The sequence below is a fragment of the Pan troglodytes genome, chromosome 4 (assembly GCF_028858775.2).
Source record: "Pan troglodytes isolate AG18354 chromosome 4, NHGRI_mPanTro3-v2.0_pri, whole genome shotgun sequence".
Taxonomy (NCBI): domain Eukaryota; kingdom Metazoa; phylum Chordata; class Mammalia; order Primates; family Hominidae; genus Pan; species Pan troglodytes.
This window is the reverse complement of record NC_072402.2, coordinates 118418717-118438493: the sequence shown is the minus strand read 5'-3', so window position 1 is coordinate 118438493 and position 19777 is coordinate 118418717. Positions and strand designations below refer to the sequence as shown.

Sequence of the window (19777 nt, the reverse complement as noted above, 5' to 3'; positions counted from 1 at the left end):
AGAAAGGGAAAGAAAATTATTTGGGCCCAGGACCCTAAACTAATACAAAGCAGATGTTTACTATCACTGGATGAATGACAGGAAGTCACACCAGTCAAGGGCTACTACAGGTACCAGGCAGAGGAGCCAGGGACTCAGATAAGGCTGGCAGAGGCATCAGAGCATAAGACAGGTGGGAACCCACGTTAAGGAGAGAGGTTGTGAAGATAGGAACATTGAATGGAGGTATCTTAGACAATGCAGTTCTAAGGAGACTTTGGCAAGGATACTGGGGAGTCTGACATCTCCCATAACAGGGCTACCTTAGTGTCTCTGCCCTGTTCAGTCATTGGCTGGGAGCAGCAGTGTGGTCACTGCTCAAATGCTGACTTTCAGAGTACAGCATCAGGGTCCTCAGTCATTTACACTCTGCATTCAGAGGTCTTGGAGGCCATTCTCATAGCCACCATACATGCACTGTTATACATATATGAGAATGGAAAAGTTATGGGTTGTTTTAAAAACAATTTATGTAAGGAGACAGTTCCTTCATTTCACACATTTCCATCACATTTATTCCATATGGAGATTTTTCCCTCCTCTCTTACTTAGGTCTAAGTTTAATCAACTGTGAAGTTGGCTCTTTGTCACATGGTGGCAGGATTGGGCTCAAAATGAAAACACCAAAAGCATCTAGACGTTGGACAGGATATAGACTTTACTTCCTCCTCATGAGACTCTTAAGTGATTGATTCCACCAGGCAGGTAAAGGCCACCAGGGCTCAGTCTTTGGATGTCTCGAAGGCCTGCAAACTCAGCAGTTTCAAAACATTCAACAAATATAGTAAATTCAACAAATTTCTTCTAGTATTTTCTATTTTAGCAAATGACAGCACAAACCTCACATCTGAATAATCAGAAATCCAGAAACTCTATTTGATATCACCCTTTCACTCACCTTCTGGTCAGGAGAACAAGTCCTTCTATTTTAGCTCCTAAATAATGAATCTTAAATCCATTCACTTTCCTCCATTTTCACTTCTGTCATCCTACTCTGAGCCTCTATGATTTACTGTATGGACCATCTAAAGCCACTTTGCTTTTTTTCATTTCAGTAGTCTCAATGACTTTTTTGGGTTTTTTTTGAAGCAGAAGTGTGCTTTTGTTAACTCCCTGTTTAAATCCTTTCTGTGTCTGCTCATTTCTCCTGTGATAAAGATCAATTCTGAAAACAGACTTCAGGATTCTGCATAGTCTCACTCAATGGAATACTGGTGTTTATCAGCTGGCTCTTGGCAGTGTAAGGAAGTCTTCATTTGAAAGGTTTTGTGTAAAATTCCACTGTGGTTGATTTCAGGTTAGTCATGCGACATTACTGAACCTGAGGTTGGGAATAAATGTACAGTAGCATACAATTAAAAAGTGTACTATACATAAATAAACTCAGGAGCACAAATAATAGTGAACTGCAGTAAAATAATTAAAAATAACAGGGAACAATTAGAAAACCTTTGTTTTTAATGTAATTAGTTTAAGTTTATACACTTTCACTTTTTTTTTTTTTTTTTTGAGACGGAGTGTCACACTGTCGCCCAGGCTGGAGTGCAGTGATGCGATCTCAGCTCACCGCAACCTCCATCTCCCAGGTTCAAGCAATTCTCCCACCTCAGCCTCCCAAGTAGCTGGGATTACAGGCACCCACCATCACACCCACCTAATTTTTTGTATTTTTACAAAATACAAAAAGAGACGCGATTTCACTATGTTGGCCAGGCTGGTCTCAAACGCCTGACCTCATGATCCACTCGCTTCAGCCCAGTTTCACTTTTAATAACTGTTGTGTTTAACAACCAACCAGCTCACAAAATTTTAAAAAAATATGATTGGTTTTTAGCTAGTATGAGTCAGTTCTAGTCATTGTCTCATGCTCCTAAATAACTCTCAGTCCTCAACTCTGTATTTCTGTTCCCAATCTCTCTGGTATTCTTTAGGCCCTCAAAATTGCTTGTCTGCTTCCTGCCACAGAATGTTTGCACAAACCATTATTTCTTCTTGAAATGCTCTTCCTTCTTCTCTTAGTCAGGTTAACTCTAACACATCCTTAAAATTTTTCCTATTGCATTCTAAAGGCCTAACATAACAACCGGTACTAATTAGGGGCTCAGCAAATATTTGTTAAGTAAATGCTCCGAGGGTTATTTCTTCAGTTTAAGTGTGAGCAAAAGCATTTTCTCTCCAATTTGATTCTTGGAAGTGGTTGTTATTTCAAAACTTATTCAGTTATTCTAGAAGAAAATGGGAAGGAAAGAATTTATCCATAAATGACCACCGAGTTGGTTGCATATTCTCAAGCTCTGTCTAGAAACTAAAATGAAAGGCTATCTAAAGAATGTGAGAGGTAGAGAGACAGTCTTGGCTCATGGGTCCTTGTCCTATTTCACCTGGAGGTTATCTACCCCACACATTTTATCATAGTAAATTCTGCAGCAAATGAGAGAAAACAGGTCTTTTAGGAGGGAAGTGAAGCTGATTTTCAGAGATGAATAAATGCCACCTCAGTTCCTGCTGGTTTTATGCTTCCTACCTGGTTTCAGTCTCTACGTTATTTCCCGAGTGCCTATAAAATTCCAAGAGAATAAAAAACAAACAAAACACTGCTTTCATGGAGCAGACAATCCATGAAAGGGCCTCACTTTGACTAGATCCTCAAACAAGTAATTTTAAAAGTGCAAGTAGCTCAAGCGCTCTGAAGAATATAAGATGCTATAAGAGAAGAGGAAGACCCCATCAGAAAGGTCAGTGAAGCATTCTGTAAGGATGAGTTGGAGCTTACTGGCAGAAGAGTGGTTCAAGCAGTCTACTCAGAAAAGAGCCTGATAAAGGTCCTCTGACAGAAGAGATCACCTGAGTGTGAGTGATTTAAAGACTGTTTTGGCTCAAGGGCACTGTGAGAGATGAGGTTGGATAGTTAGGTAGCAGCTATCCTGTGAGAGCCTTTGAGATGATATGATAAAGTACCACATATTTTTCTTTTAAAGAGTTGCAGAAGTGAGAGATGTAGTATTCAAACAGACAATGAATTAGTACTTTCAGAACTGAAGTGTCCTCTAAAGTACACAGAGTTTCAAACAAGAAAATATAAACAAACTCTCACTCAGACATACCATAGTGAAACCAGAAAACACTGAAAAGCAATGATAAAAGTTTTACAACCACAAAAAAGGGAACACCAAATATTTATAGAGTAACAAAAATTAGGCTGACAGATCTTCCCACAAGTAACAGTGGTCCCAAGAAAATTTAGAAATAGGTTCATACTGAAAAATAATTGGGAATGTTAATATAGTTTAACTGATATAGAAGTGAGAGAAATAGACATTTTTAGACAACAAAGACTGAGAGAGTATTGCTCTTATAGCTCAGTATTGAAAGTACTGATAAATGAAAATTCAGTGAAAGGTAAATAATCAGAAGGAAGAACTGGAATGCAAGAAGCATAGATAAACAAAGGCATTGGTAAACAAGTAAGTCAAGTTATGCATTGATTACAAAACATAATATATTAATGACTAATTTGGGACAGGGTAAGAAAAATGTGAAGCTAAATACTAGGAAAAAGAACATGTCTGTAGGACAATCAGAATTAAACTATTTAAGTTCATTGTCTTTGTTGTGTGTGTGAGGAAAATTATTATCTATCCGATACTGATTAACTTTATTAAGTCAAAAGTACATGTGTAAATTTTACAGAAACTATTGAAATAACAGATATAAAATTACCACTTCCAAAATAAATAAGAAATAAAAAGCGAGCAAAGGGAACTCAATAAATCTAACATGGCAGAAAATAAGAAATCTTAAAAAATGACAACAAAAAGCATCGTAAATGAAAGTCACTCTATACAATAGAATAAATGATGCCAATATATTTGCAATCACAAGAGTGTAAATAGATTAAAATAATGTATAAAAGTAGTGATTGCTGTCAAAAAGAGACACAGAAAGACAATATAAAGTTATAGAAATAAGATATTATCAGGCAAATATCCAGATGCAACCTAATGCAGCCATATTAATTCCAAGCACAGAACTTAGTCCAAATCTTTCTTAAGCAAAGCAACATATAGTATCTATACCAACTTAGGTGAATAAATAAAACATAATTTAGAGTTCATGTTCATGTGTACACACACATGAGTGGAAAAAAGATTATGAAGTAGCAATTCACATGAAGTGAACACAAATTTCCAAACACTAAAAACCACACACTCAGTCTTACTAGTAATTGAGGTCACGCAAACTTGAGAAAACAGCATAACATTTCAAACTCAATGATTTGGTAAAAATGAAACAACCTGATAATCCCAATTGTTGGTGATGATATCTATAATTGGAACTTATGCATTGTCAGTGCAAATGTAAATTCAGTCAGTTCAGACAACTTTTAAAGAATATCTTATAAATTGAATAAGGTACACACTTTGTGGCAATTCTACTAGGAACACAGCCTCGAACGCCAGGGAAAGTCCAATAGATGTTCACAGGGTTGGAAATACACAAGGATATTCCTTGCAGGTTTTTCACTTTTGGTATAGCAAGAAATTGGAAACAACCTAAATATTAAGAAGTGACTGTGTTAGCAAATATAAAGTAGTTAAAATGAATTAACTAGTTCTATATGTATCAGCAGGGATAAATCTCAAAAACCTAATGTTGAATATTTTAAGAAATAATAAAAAGATATATTCAGTAGGTATATCTTGTTTATGCATACAAGCACAGGTAGTTTAGTTAATACCTGGAAATAAATAATACACATCAAATTCAGAGAAGGAGACAGGAACGAATGAGGGAAGGCATCAGCTACATAACATCAATATTTTGTTTCTTTTAAAAGGATATAAAGTCATGCTAAGAAAATGTTAACATCTGTTAAATAAATTTTATTGTGGATATTTAAGGTACACATGAGGTTATAAAATGCATATACAGTGAAGTGGTTTTTACAGTGGAACGAATGAGCATATCCATCATCTCACATAGTTACCCATTTCTCCCCAACAAGAGCAGCTATAATCTACTAATTTAGCAAAAATCCTGAATACAATACAATATTATTAACTATAGCCCTTATATTGTACATTAAATCTTTCAATGTGTTCATCCTACATATTTGCTATTTCGTATCCTTTGACCTACATTTCCCCATTCCCTGTCCCCTAACTCAGACCATGGTAACCACTGATTTTGTTGTTTTTGTTGTTGTTGTTTTAGATTCCATATATAAGTAAGATCATGCAATATTTTTCTTTCTGTATCTGGCTTATTTCATTTAGCATAATGTCGTTCAAGTCCATCAGTGTGTGGCAAAGGGCAGGGTTTCTTCCCCTTTCTCTTAAGGTTGAATAGTAAATATCTAACATTAGCTAAATATATTTAGAAAGAAATAAAATAAGTAAATCTTACAGATGCTATGTGGAAAACATACTGAAGGGTGCTGCATTTTATTTACTTAACCAATTAGATTTTATTACAGCCAAGTGAGAAGTAAATAAATCACCTAGAAAAGGAATCCACTATATCCTTATAATTGCACATCTCTGTTTTGCTTAAGGTATTTCAAAGTATGAAATTGCACCTAAAGGAATAGTAACCACAGGCATGATAGAAATTAAAGATAAAACAAAATGAGAGAAAGTAGGACTGAAGGGATAGATTTTTTGCAGACATTTGGAGGTGAGAAGATAGCATGGCATCAATCATAAATCTAGGAACATCCACAACTAAACATCAGGTATCTAGAAAAAAATGTATCTCAAACTTGAAATTGAGTCGTTTGTCCAAATAATTGTGGTTATTTGGGTCTGTCGAGGACTTTGTTAATCACAGTGAAACAAAGAGAGTTTTAAAACAAGGATAATGGCAGATGTTGTGAGGTTTTTTAAACCATGTATACAAGGAAGCTATAGTAGACTGTGGAATAATTAAGAATAGTGATAAATATGAGTTAGGAATCACAATATTTTCAATATTTCAATATTTCAATCTCAATATTTTCACATATGGATAAATATATCTAATTTCAAAACAGAAAAGCAGATTAAGAAGAAATTAAATAATTATATAATCTAAGTTATTTGTGGAAATCCAAATTCAGTTTATATTACTTCTATAAATCTTAAACTGCAATGAATAAAGGTAATGGCACCACAGAGGTGTCATTAGAGTGGAATTCAGATGTTCTAGCTACAGCAATTAGATAAGAGAAAGAAATAAAGGGAATCCAAATTGGAAAATAAGAAGTTAAATTATCTTTATTTGCAGATGATATGATCTTATATTTAGAAAAGACTAGAAACTCCATCAAAACACTATTAGAATTGGTAAACAAATTCAGCAAAGTAGCAAGATAAAAAAACTACTAGTAGATCCTTTTCCTAAGCTCCTACTCTGCTTTGTCCTTTTATTACTACAATTGCCTTAATGTATTGGGACTGTCTATTTATGCGTATTCCCCTCAGAACATATAAGCATGTGTTTCCATCTTTTATCCCTGGCAGAGAGCACAGTGACTGCACATAGTAAGAATTCACGAAGAATTTGCCTAGTGAGGTAATTGAATAAATGTAGATACTATGGAAAAAGTCATTTGTTGCCTTTATTTCCATCCTACCCCAGCTTTCCATGGTTGGGTCTGATTTTCAACATCTTTAATCCCTGCAATCCCAGATGGCCCAGAAAGACACATAAAAATGGATTAGACAGAGAAAAATACAGAATTGGTGAGACTTGGTGAGCTCTCTTCCTATTTTGCCTAACTCGTAAAGCCTTGCTCCAAAGCTTGACATAAAAAGCAGTTTACAGCTTAATCCCAGCACTTTGGGAGGCCGAGGCAGGCGGATCACCGGGTCAGGAGATCGACACCATCCTGGCTAACACGGTGAAACCCCGTCTCTACTAAAAATACAAAAAATTAGCCAGGCGTGGTGGCCGGCGCCTGTTGTCCCAGCTATTCGGGAGGCTGAGGCAGGAGAATGGCGTGAACCCAGGAGGCGGAGCTTGCAGTGAGCCGAGATGGCGCCACTGAACTCCAGCCTGGGCGACAGAGCGAAACTCCATCTCAAAAAAAAAAAAAAAGAAAAGAAAAAAGAAACAGAAAAAGAAAAAGCAGTTTAGTCCAACTCCAAAACAACTAAGAGAGTTTAAGTATATACTTTTCTTCAAATAAATTTTCATATAGCACTAAGTGCATTTAGAACCTAAATCTTACTTATCTTTTTTAATTAAAAAAAAATTCAATTGCCTTAAGAACAAAACAAAATGAAAACCTCTTTCAATTTGAGTGAATCTTTAGCTCCTCCTTGTCAAAATTCTCAACCACAAGAATTTGCAATAACAAACTTAATGGAGAGAAAAAAGGAACTTAACCCTGACGGAAACCTTTCCAAGAAGATTTATAGATTCCTGTAAGATCTTTAAGATTGACTTAGAAAAACAATCACAATTTAAATATGGTGGCATTGTCAGCAAAGAACTGAAAAGAGAAATTAATGGGAGCTATAGGAATTTCTAACAAGAGAAGAAGACCGGTAAATACACTACCTTCCCATAACTATTTGACCTTTCTCAGTAGCTGAGTCCAAATGCTGGTCGGTAAAAGAACTGTGTCCAACACGGGCATAATATATAGGATAGCAACTGACATACCCTCCTCTGGAAGAGCCCTCATATAAGCCTAACAGAGGCGAGGCAGGAAGTAGTGAAGTCAACAGTGAGGATATTCCAGCAAGGACACAGTAGGGCCACTTTGCCCTGAGTTCATAGTCATCGCAAACACACTTCATATAAAATGTTAAAAATCTCTACCCACCTATCCTAATGATCTACTGACAGGATGAAAATAAGCACTTCATTATACAGCCTACAACTTCGTGTTCTGCTGCTAGATCACAGTATTTCTGATAGACTGTATATGACTTGATATGTGTGAATAAACACTGTGGTTATCTTCTGAAAGGTAAAATTATATTGAATTCTACTTGTGTTAGAAACAATGTAATAAATGGAAACATTTAAATTATATCACAATTTGGCTAACTTCTCTTTGGTATTTATTTATTTAGAAGAATCTATAAAAACCTTAAAAATTAGGAGTGACTCGGGCCTCTTTTGACTTCTGAAAATGTCCAATGTCCATTATGAAAAAGTCGCTCAGGGGAACTTCACTAAATGCTTTTTTCCAAAGGGAAGACTAGAACTGCATTGGGTTCCTGGGCCTGTCTCTGGACTTCTAGAGGAATCATATTTCGTTAACAATATTATTGTTTCTTAGAGATGAGGCCAATCGGATCCTGACATAGTTCCACATTGTTCTTAAGTTCTCCTTATCACCTAAAGCAATTAAGCATGTCTGTCTTTGCTGTCTGAAACATCTCAAGCACCATAATTGTATTATTTAACTCTTTCTTTTTTTCCTTGATATATTTGAAAAAGCATACATATATACACACATATATATATATATATATATATATAAAATAAACATAATCCAGAGTAAGTTAGACGATCTTGATGTTGTTAGAGACCCAAGGTCTAACTTTCTGCTCTGCTATACCAAGGGGGTGGGCTCCATTTTCATGTCCAAATTCAGGAATGGGGCCCTGCCTTCACTTATACATTTCAAAAGGTAGAATGAAATAGGGTGGGGAAGTCATAACTACTCTTTTTTAAGGAGATGTTTTAGGAGCAATACATTTTATTTGCTTACATCTCACCAGTCAAAATAAAGTCATCTTGATACATGGATACTGGGGAATGTAGACCTTTATCTGGGATATGGTTCTTCTACAAAATTAAGAAGAAAGGATATTCCAAAGCAACAAGCTTTCTCTGAAAGAGATACTAAAACAAACAGTGACAATAAAATACACACACCCACACAGAGGCACATATCTAATCATACTGTCAGAAAGTAAATATGGAGGATATATACTTAAAAATTTTTACGAAATTTTTTTTTGCAAGTTTTTTTTGGAAACAGAGTAAGGTGGATTTTTGGGAGGTGTTGTGTTGTTTCCTTTTATAATATGCATATAAGTGGCAACTTACATCCTGTTATCTGGAAATAAACTAGATTTTAAAATAGACAACAATCATTATTCATAGTTGAGCCTAATAAATTAAGTATTTAATACCTAATAATATTTTTGGTCAAAAGCAAGTAAAACTATAATGCAGTTTGTCTTATTTTTCTGTGTGTTCAATTGGATTCAATTATAATTTATTGTGCAAGTACTATTCATCTGGTAATATGTAAGACATTGAAGATAAAAAATAAGTTTCTAGTTTAAATGAGACTGACCATATGTACTTCATGTCTTCCTCCTCAGATCATCTTTAAATGAGAGTAAAGAAGTAAGAATAGTAATAAACTCAGGAAACTTTCAGAGAAAAGTGAAATCTAACCAGATACTTTTATAAATATACAGATGAGTTAATAAAAAGGTGGAAAAAGTACTGATGAAGTCCCAGAAGGACTTCAAATTTGAAAGTGGAATACAGAAAAAAGTGGAAGTGAGAAGTAATACAAAAGTTAGAGTGGGGCATTGTTGAATCACTGTATTTAACAAGAACACATTGTGTCTAATGGCCCCACACTCTTTCACATACAACACGATTGGCAACATAGTAACAGCTAATAACCTTAAAAAAAAACTGAAATCCTTGCTATAAGAATATGGAACAATGTCACTGGATAAGAATGCTCTGAGTACGGGTTAACAGCAGCTCTGAATAAAGCTCTCCATTTTTTTCACTGGGAAAGTCAGGAAGATGGAGTCACAGTATCCAGCCATTTGCTCTTGCTCCATATGTGGGAAGATTCTAAAACATCTATAAGAACATATGACTAAGTATCATGAGATTTTTGAAATAAGCAACAACACAAAACAGAAAGACCAAAATGAATGAATTGATCAATGTTAAAGATGAAGCTGCCATTATTAGTGAACTAAATAGAACTTTGTATTAAGTCTAATTAATCTATTTAGAGATGCTTGAAAATGTACTGCAGTTATAAAATAATAACACATATGTTAAAAAAAGCAATAAAATAAAAAAATTGGAATATAAAACAAATGTTAAATTTAAAAAATATTAATGGCTTAAAGATAAAAATAAAATCTTAGAAATATTATTAAATATAAAGCAAAAATACATTTTAAAAATACAAGAAAAAAGTTAAAAGACATAGAGCAAAAAGATCAATATTGGAGCTTCAAAAACTGATTAAGGAGTTCCAGAAACAGAAAAAGAGAAAATGTGAGATGGTAATAATAAAATAAATAATGGAAGAATAAAAATTTCATGGTTGACAACAGAAATGCAGCTTCAAATGTAAAGGGCCAACTGAGTGCTGATGAGAATGAATGAAAAATAAAGAAAAGTCAATTTCAAGACACTCAGAAAAAAATACAAATCACATGATCAATACAGTTCCCTCAGGAGGAATAGACAGTGAAAGACATTTTGCTACTAACTTCAAAAGTTCCAGAACAAATTATTTCAACCCCAATTTTAATTCCTGGCTAAATTAATAATCTTTTGTAAAAGTAAATTAAAATATTTTTAGCTATTAAGGACAAAGACACTTACTTCCTTCACATCCATTCTTTAAAAGTTAATTAACGAGATATTCTGGCACAATAAAAATGGAATCCGAGAAAGAAGAGATGCATAGGATCCAAGGAACATTACATGTAACCCAGCCTTTTTTGGAGGGGGGGCAGGGGGGCAGAGACAACAGCATATACAGCGGCATGCAGGTATGAAGGACAATTTTTTTCTATATTGGTAAAAAATAAAGTAGGTAGATGGCATATCAGTACCACACATGGCCGAAAAAGCAGTTAAGAGGTTGCAGGAGGCCCTGTAGCGTCAACATGTAAGAGTTCAGATATTAGTTGAAACTTTAAAGCTCAATTTCCAAAAGATGTGTTCTTACAGCACTGATTAAAAAAATGTAGGAAGTATTTGTACATAGACTGTAGATGAATGCACATGTTTTAGTAGTTTTTTTTTTTTTTTTCTTTGAGTAAGGGTCTCACTCTGTTGCCAGGCTGGAGTGCAGTGGTGCAATCTCGGCTCACTGTAGCCACCGCCTCCCAGGTTGAAGTGATTCTCCTGCCTCAACCTCCTGAGTAGTTGGGATTACAGGCATGTGCCACCGTGCCGGGCTAATTTTTTTTAATTTTTTATTATTTTTTTTTTTAGATATGGGTTTTTGCTATGTTGCACAGGCTGGTCTCAAACACCTGAGCTCAAGCAATCCACCCACCTCATTCTCCCAAAGTGCTGGGATTATCGGCATGAGCCATTGTGCCTGGCCTAGTACGTTCATGTTTTAAGTCTAATTATTTTATAGCCATAGCATAGATAGTATATAGACAGCCCATATCTAAATATAAAATTCCACTCTAGATAAGATTTGTGTAAAAATGTTAACAGACACTTGTAGCCTTGAAAAATTACACAAGATTCAGGAGTTTATGTTAATTGAAACACCAAATGATGTAAAAATTTTAACTCTATAATTTGTAAAACAAGATGTTTATGCGCTTTTTAAAGACCCATAAAATAAGACCAAAGTACCTGGTTTCATTTAATTCATTTTGTCATACAACCATAAGCATTTGTGAGCTGCACTTGAAATACATAGAAATGCCCGAAATCATCATGCACCACTTCTAACTTCTAATTGGCACATGCCAAAATGCTATTTAGGAAAAAGACACATAAAACAAGTACTAAGGGAGAAAGTGATACTAAAGCATCACATAGTTCCATATAGTTAAATGTATTGCATGTTATAGTCACTACATGTAATTCTCACATTTACTTGTCTGTAAGTTTTAGTAAATGAGGTTTTTACTTTTTTTCCTTTGTAACAAACATTATCCACAGATTATAATGGCTGAAATGTCATTACTAACTTTAATTCCTGTTTTCATCACCTATCTTGTGATTTTAACAGACGCATGCCTCTACTGAGGCTTCCTGTAAAGTGTGGCAAACGAAACATCCTTCATCACAATTGCTTTAGTAACCTAATAGATGTACAAGATGCAACTAGTTGCATTTTGTGTGTATACACTTCAAAATGATTCTATTATGTTAATCATGTTCAGAAAGAAAATGTAACTCAAGATAATGGAACTGTAAACTTTAACACAAGCTTATAGCTTTCAATATCTATAATCTCTTTTCGTATTTGTGAAGTATGAATTAAACAAATCCTCAAGTTGTCTAGTTTAATTTTCCCTATAGATGTTAAACTAGCTCAATAAAAAAATATTCTGCAAGCATCACAGTAATGTAATAAGAGTATGCTGTATCCAATCCACTCTTTCTTCCAATCAATCCATTCTTTGCCTTGCAGTTACAGAAGACTTTCTTTAAATATGTATCTATTACACACACACACACACACACACATATCTATAATATAAATTATTAAAAGCCTTTAATTAATTTTCAATTGCGTTTAAGATAAAGACGAAATACTTAATAAAGCTACAATACTCTCAGGATCCAGGTCCTGCCATCCACACCAGGATGCTCCTGTGCCACCCATCCTCACTCCACACTCTTTTCCCTTCTCTTAGTGCTTAGAAGATGCTAAGTTCCTGCCTGTGGGTTCTTATATAAGGCATTCTCTACTTAGGACTAGTTCCTGTGTTTCCCCCAACAACACACACACACACACACACACACACACACACACACACACACAGACCCCTCACCTGCCCTTCAAGAATTAGCCCCTGTATCTCCTCAAGGCACTCTTCCCGATTGCCTTCAAGTCCTGTTATGCAGCCCTAGAGCTCCTGTCCGTGTGCTTCACACCTTGTGCCACTTGGTGATCCAGTGATTCATTGTGTAATTAGCCCCTTAAGGTTTGTCTCCTTGGCAAGACTGTAACCTCCCAAAGGGCAGGAAATCCTGTGCATTTATGTCTAGAATAAGAATATATGTTGAATGAATGAACAATAAACATATAAGAATCAAAGGAAAAGTCTTACAACAAAGTGTTTTTATATTAGATTCTTATTGCTTACATTTTGTGCTTGATTATAAACTTTTGAAGTAATAAATCTGGGTGGTAAATAAGTTATGTTCATGAGATTTCTAACTTCTCTCTTTTTCATACATATATATACACACACATATTTAAAATGTATGGCACTTTCATAGAGAGAAGATTCACGTGATATATTAAAACAAGTTGGAAATATACAGTATTACACTTATCAATATTTTAAAATAAATATTTACATTTACATTAAAATGACATTTTGACATGTTTTTACTTTTTACATCTCAGATACTGAGCAAAATGTTTAGTATACAATGCAGAGGAAGGCAAATTTTAGTAAATTATACTTTATTTGCTTAAATTATCTCAGTATCTATGCACAATATTAAATTACTTGTTAAAAAGATCAGAAAACTCTATCCTCTCCTTGATATCTCAGGCATATATTTTCACTGTAGAAATAATAGCATTTACCATGAATTCAAAGTAATATTACTAGAAATGTTGATACTGATAACACTACTGCATGTAAAGGTAAGATGGTTAGACGTATTCATGATTTGGACTCACTAGCTTGAGATGATAAAACTGAGTCTTTTTTCTAGCATTAGTTCTGTACTTTGCAATTTTTTTAAAAGAAAGAAAAAAAGAAACTCTGATATCTGATCTTTGAGAGAAGAGGTAGAAAAAAGTAGGCAACACATTAGGCACAATAAAATGCACAGTAAAAGAAGAAGATTTGAAAAATTAAACGAGAGTTCTAGGAATACAAAATCATCCAATGTAGTACAGTGTAAGGGGTATGGTGTGTGTGTATATGTGCACATTTTACGATTTTAGTAAATAAGCAGGCAAGCTAGAAAAAGGAGGAAGTGTTTAAAGACAGAAAGGGAAAGAGATGCAGGTAAAGAGGTTTGAGAATGCCTAAGGGTCTTCAACACCATGCTAATGAGTGGGGTTTTACCTGAAGGTAATAGGCAGTCACTAGCAGTTGAAACAGAAAAGTGCCATAAAGCAAGTCATAAAAAAAGGATTATTCTTGTCATAAGCAAATCTATAGAAATTACAGAAAATGATACAAATTGGGAGATTACATTATATTATTTTTGCGTTAGTGAAAACATCTGAAAATCTCTAAAGCCCATCTTTGGAATATCCTCCACAACTTGAGAATACCAAGTTTGGTTCAACCATGAAGGGAGTGTGCTTAGCATGAATGCACATGGGGACATTATCCTTGGTTTAATAAAGGTATACAAGCATTATGATATTCCTTTCTGTGCTAGAGTTCTAGCATTCTTAATGGAGTAAGGGGGTTGCATTTTAAAATATAATACCTTCCTGACTGATTTAATCATCCAGAATACGTGACATGAGAGGGTTTAATATTTGAAATTCTTGTAGAATAGGCTTTCTAACCATTTGCTCTCACTGTCATGGGGCTGCAGAGATATTTTATAAAAATAAATTACATATAATTTGAAAACAATGAAAGTCTACACCATAAATATAATGGTCATTTAAATCTGCCAAGAGATTTTGAAAATTGATATTTTACAGCTCTCATTCTGTTGCCAAATCCCAGAAAGACTTCAACATTCACTTTTTTTCTTTATGAAAACAGAGAATTTAGTGGATCCATAGCAAAAGCCATTCATGTTGTTTAATTTTAACAAAACTGTGTTGGGAGATACTATAAATACACATGTTCTATATGTGGTACTGAGAAAGGCAAAACATAGAATATTTTTTCTAACTTCTAAAAATGTTAAGGCAATGAACCTATGAAAACTGTAAAACCATCCCATTGTGAATCTGCATTATTTATCACTTTTCACATGTCCAAATATAAAATTTGCCTACATCACCTACAGTGCATCAAAGACATTACATATTTTGCTTATGGTAAGAATAAAAGTATTGTTTATTTTATGCATTATAACATTTAAAACATTGTAATTATACCCTAAAACCTTTGGTAGTCATATAAACGCCATTGTTTATCTTCATAAATATACTGTCATTAGTTAAAAAAAATCAAAGCCCCCAGTGTTCAAAACTGTATATTTCTATTGTACTTCATTAAATTCTCTATGAATTATTACTTTAAAAAATCAATTAGCATATTTTACGTTGTGAATGTAAAACCTAGAAACACTTTTTTCTTTCAAAACAAGACTTTCTCTTTTACTGAGTTCTAATTTAAAAGAAAAGGTGAAACAATTGCGACGTTTAAATTAGTATCATTATTAAAAAAAACACCTCTTAAAATATGCTGGGTAATTTAAAATTATAAGTTTGAATAAAATGTTTTGAAATTTCAATTTTAGTATGTGGAGGATTAGATATATGGGCTCTAGGACACATGATTTTCATATGTAAAAACCAAAAACTAGAGGATAATATCTAAATATTCTGAGTAATTTGTAATATTTACCTATTCTAATAACACATTTTTCCAGAAGGCTAATGTTAATAATTCACATAAGAGCTATATAAGGATTTTTTTTAAAAAACAATAAGCCATTTTCAAATACATGACAAAGTAGAGTTGGCAAACTAAATGGGGGAGGTGTATGAATACACCACCATCAAGCAGGGAACTATGGTAAAGAGGGGAGGGTGTGAGGGCCTCATATTGCCCTTTTCAAAACGTTTTCAGAGAAACTTAAATAATTTTTATGTGAAATTTACAGATATTCAAACACTGGGGTAATAATAATAATTTTAAAAACTGATTGAGCAAGTTGTGCCAAATCTGCTTGAAGGAGTTAATCAGCACACACACAGTTCAACATTTTGAGACCGTTTGCTTAAAAGACTCAGTGTCATTACACGCAGTCACCACAGAGTTATCCTCTTATGGCACATTGGAAAAAAACACTTCGATAAATCTTCCTCAAAATTAAAATATCTGCATTAGTCTTTCCTAAACAATAAGCTACCACAGGGCATGCCCTTTGCAGACGGTCACTTTATTTTCTTAAAACATTTATTTGATGCGGAGGCGTTATTCCCATCAGTTGAAATGAAGGAAAAAATGTTAAGGGCAGCCAGAGAGAAAGGTCGGGTTACGCACAAAGGGAAGCCCATCAGACTAACAGCTGATCTCTCGGCAGAAACTCTACAAGCCAGAAGAGAGTGGGGGCCAATATTCAACATTCTTAAAGAAAAGAATTTTCAACCTAGAATTTCATATCCAGCCAAACTAACCTTCATAAGTGAGGGAGAAATAAAATACTTTACAGACAAGCAAATGCTGAGAGATTTTGTCACCACCAGGCCTGTGCTAAAAGAACTCCTGAAGGAAGCACTAAACATGGAAAGGGACAACCGGTACCAGCTGCTGCAAAATCATGCCAAAATGTAAAGACCACCAAGACTAGGAAGAAACTCCATCAACTAACGAGCAAAATAACCAGCTAACATCATAATGACAGGATCAAATTCACACATAACAATATTAACTTTAAATGTAAATGGACTAAATGCTCCAATTAAAAGACACAGACTGGCAAATTGGATAAAGAGTCAAGACCCACCAGTGTGCTGTATTCAGGAAACCCATCTCACATGCAGAGACACATATAGGCTCAAAATAAAAGGATGGAGGAAGATCTACCAAGCAAATGGAAAACATAAAAAGGCAGGGGTTGCAATCCTAGTCTCTGATACAACAGACTTTAAACCAACAAAGATCAAAAGAGACAAAGAAGGCCATTACATAATGATAAAGGGATCAATTCAACAAGAAGAGCTAACTATCCTAAATATATATGCACCCAATACAGGAGCACCCAGATTCATAAAGCAACTCCTGAGTGACCTACAAAGAGACTTAGACTCCCACACAATAATAGTGGGAGACTTTAACACCCCACTGTCAACATTAGACAGATCCACGAGACAGAAAGTTAACAAGGATACCCAGGAATTGAACTCAGCTCTGCACCAAGCAGACCTAATAGACATCTAGAGAACTCTCCACCCCAAATCAACAGAATATACATTTTTTTCAGCACCACACCACACCTATTCCAAAATTGACACATAGTTGGAAGTAAAGCTCTCCTCAGCAAATGTAAAAGAACAGAAATTATAACAAACGGTCTCTCAGACCACAGTGCAATCAAACTAGAACTCAGGATTAAGAATCTCACTCAAAACCACTCAACTACATGGAAACTGAACAACCTGCTCCTGAATGACTACTGGGTACATAATGAAATGAAGGCAGAAATAAAGATGTTCTTTGAAACCAACGAGAACAAAGACACAACATACCAGAATCTCTGGGACGCATTCAAAGCAGTGTGTAGAGGGAAATTTATAGCACTAAATGCCCACAAGAGAAAGCAGGAAAAATCCAAAATTGACACCCTAACATCACAATTAAAAGAACTAGAAAAGCAAGAGCAAACACATTCAAAAGCTAGCAGAAGGCAAGAAATAACTAAAATCAGAGCAGAACTGAAGGAAATAGAGACACAAAAAACCCTTCAAAAAATTAATGAATCCAGGAGCTGCTTTTTTGAAAGGATCAACAAAATTGATAGACCACTAGCAAGACTAATAAAGAGAAAAAGAGAGAAGAATCAAATAGACACAATAAAAAATGATAAAGGGGATATCACCACTGATCCCACAGAAATACAAACTACCATCAGAGAATACTACAAACACCTCTACGCAAATAAACTAGAAAATCTAAATGGATAAATTCCTCGACACATACACTCTCCCAAGACTAAACCAGGAAGAAGTTGAATCTCTGAAGAGACCAATAACAGGATCGGAAATTGTGGCAATAATCAATAGCTTACCAACCAAAAAGAGTCCAGGACCAGATGGATTCACAGCCGAATTCTACCAGAAGTACAAGGAGGAGCTGGTACCATTCCTTCTGAAACTATTCCAATCAATAGAAAAAGAGGGAATCCTCCCTAACTCATTTTATGAGGCCAGCATCATCCTGATACCAAAGCCAGGCAGAGACACAACGAAAAAAGAGAATTTTAGACCAATATCCTTGATGAACATTGATGCAAAAATCCTCAATAAAATACTGGCAAACCGAATCCAGCAGCACATCAAAAAGCTTATCCACCATGATCAAGTGGGCTTCATCCCTGGGATGCAAGGCTGGTTCAATATATGCAAATCAATAAATGTAATCCAGCATATAAACAGAACCAAAGACAAAAACCACATGATTATCTCAATAGATGCAGAAAAGGCCTTTGACAAAATTCAACAACCCTTCATGCTAAAAACTCTCAATAAATTAGGTATTGATGGGACATAGCTCAAAATAATAAGAGCTACCTATGACAAACCCACAGCCAATATCATACTGAATGGGCAAAAACTGGAAGCATTCCCTTTGAAAACTGGCACAAGACAGGGATGCCCTCTCTCACCACTCCTATGCAACATAGTGTTGGAAGTTCTGGCCAGGGCAATTAGGCAGGAGAAGGAAATAAAGGGTATTCAATTAGGAAAAGAGGAAGTCAAATTGTCCCTGTTTGCAGATGACATGACTGTATATCTAGAAAACCCCATTGTCTCAGCTCAAAATCTCCTCAAGCTGATAAGCAACTTCAGCAAAGTCTCAGGATACAAAATCAATGTACAAAAATCACAAGCATTCTTATACACCAATAACAGGCAAACAGAGAGCCAAATCATGAGTGAACTGCCATTCACAATTGCTTCAAAGAGAATAAAATACCTAGGAATCCAACTTACAAGGGATGTGAAGGACGTCTTCGAGGAAAACTACAAACCATTGCTCAATGATATAAAAGAGGATACAAAGAAATGGAAGAACATTCCATGCTCATGGGTAGGAAGAATCAATATCGTGAAAATGGCCATACTGCCCAAGGTAATTTATAGATTCAATGCCATCCCCATCAAGCTACCAATGACTTTCTTCACAGAATTGGAAAAAACTACTTTGAAGTTCACATGGAACCAAAAAAGAGCCCACATTGCCACGTCAATCCTAAGCCAAAAGAACAAAGCTGGAGGCATCACGCTACCTGACTTCAAACTATATGACAAGGCTACAGCAACCAAAACAGCATAGTACTGGTACCAAAACAGAGATATAGACCAATGGAACAGAACAGAGCCCTCAGAAATAATGCCACATATCTACAACTATCTGATCTTTGACAAACCTGACAAAAACAGGAAATGGGGGAAGGATTCCCTATTTAATAAATGGTGCTGGGAAAACTGGCTAGCCATATGTAGAAAGCTGAAACTGGATCCCTTCCTTACACCTTATATGAAAATTAATTCGAGATGGATTAAAGACTTACATGTTAGACCTAAAATCATAAAAACCCTAGAAGAAAACCTAGGCAATACCATTCAGGACATAGACATGGGCAAGGACTTCATGTCTAAAACACCAAAAGCAACAGCAACAAAAGCCAAAATTGACAAATGGGATCAAATTAAACTAAAGAGCTTCTGCACAGCAAAAGAAACTACCATCAGAGTGAACAGGCAACCTACAGAATGGGAGAAAATTTTCGCAACCTACTCATCTGACAAAGGGCTAATATCCAGAATCTACAATGAACTCAAACAAATTTACAAGAAGAAAACAAACAACCCCATCAAAAAGTGGGTGAAGGATATGAACAGACACTTCTCAAAAGAAGACATTTATGCAGCCAAAAGACACATGAA

The 19777-nt window shown here is 35.1% G+C and overlaps 1 protein-coding gene across 10 annotated transcripts in view; it reads right to left on the bottom strand.

The window, feature by feature from the left end:
* The window catches only part of PRR16 (proline rich 16), a 388847-nt gene that overhangs the window by 110387 nt on the left and 258683 nt on the right, over window positions 1-19777 (bottom strand). The window lies entirely within an intron of this gene.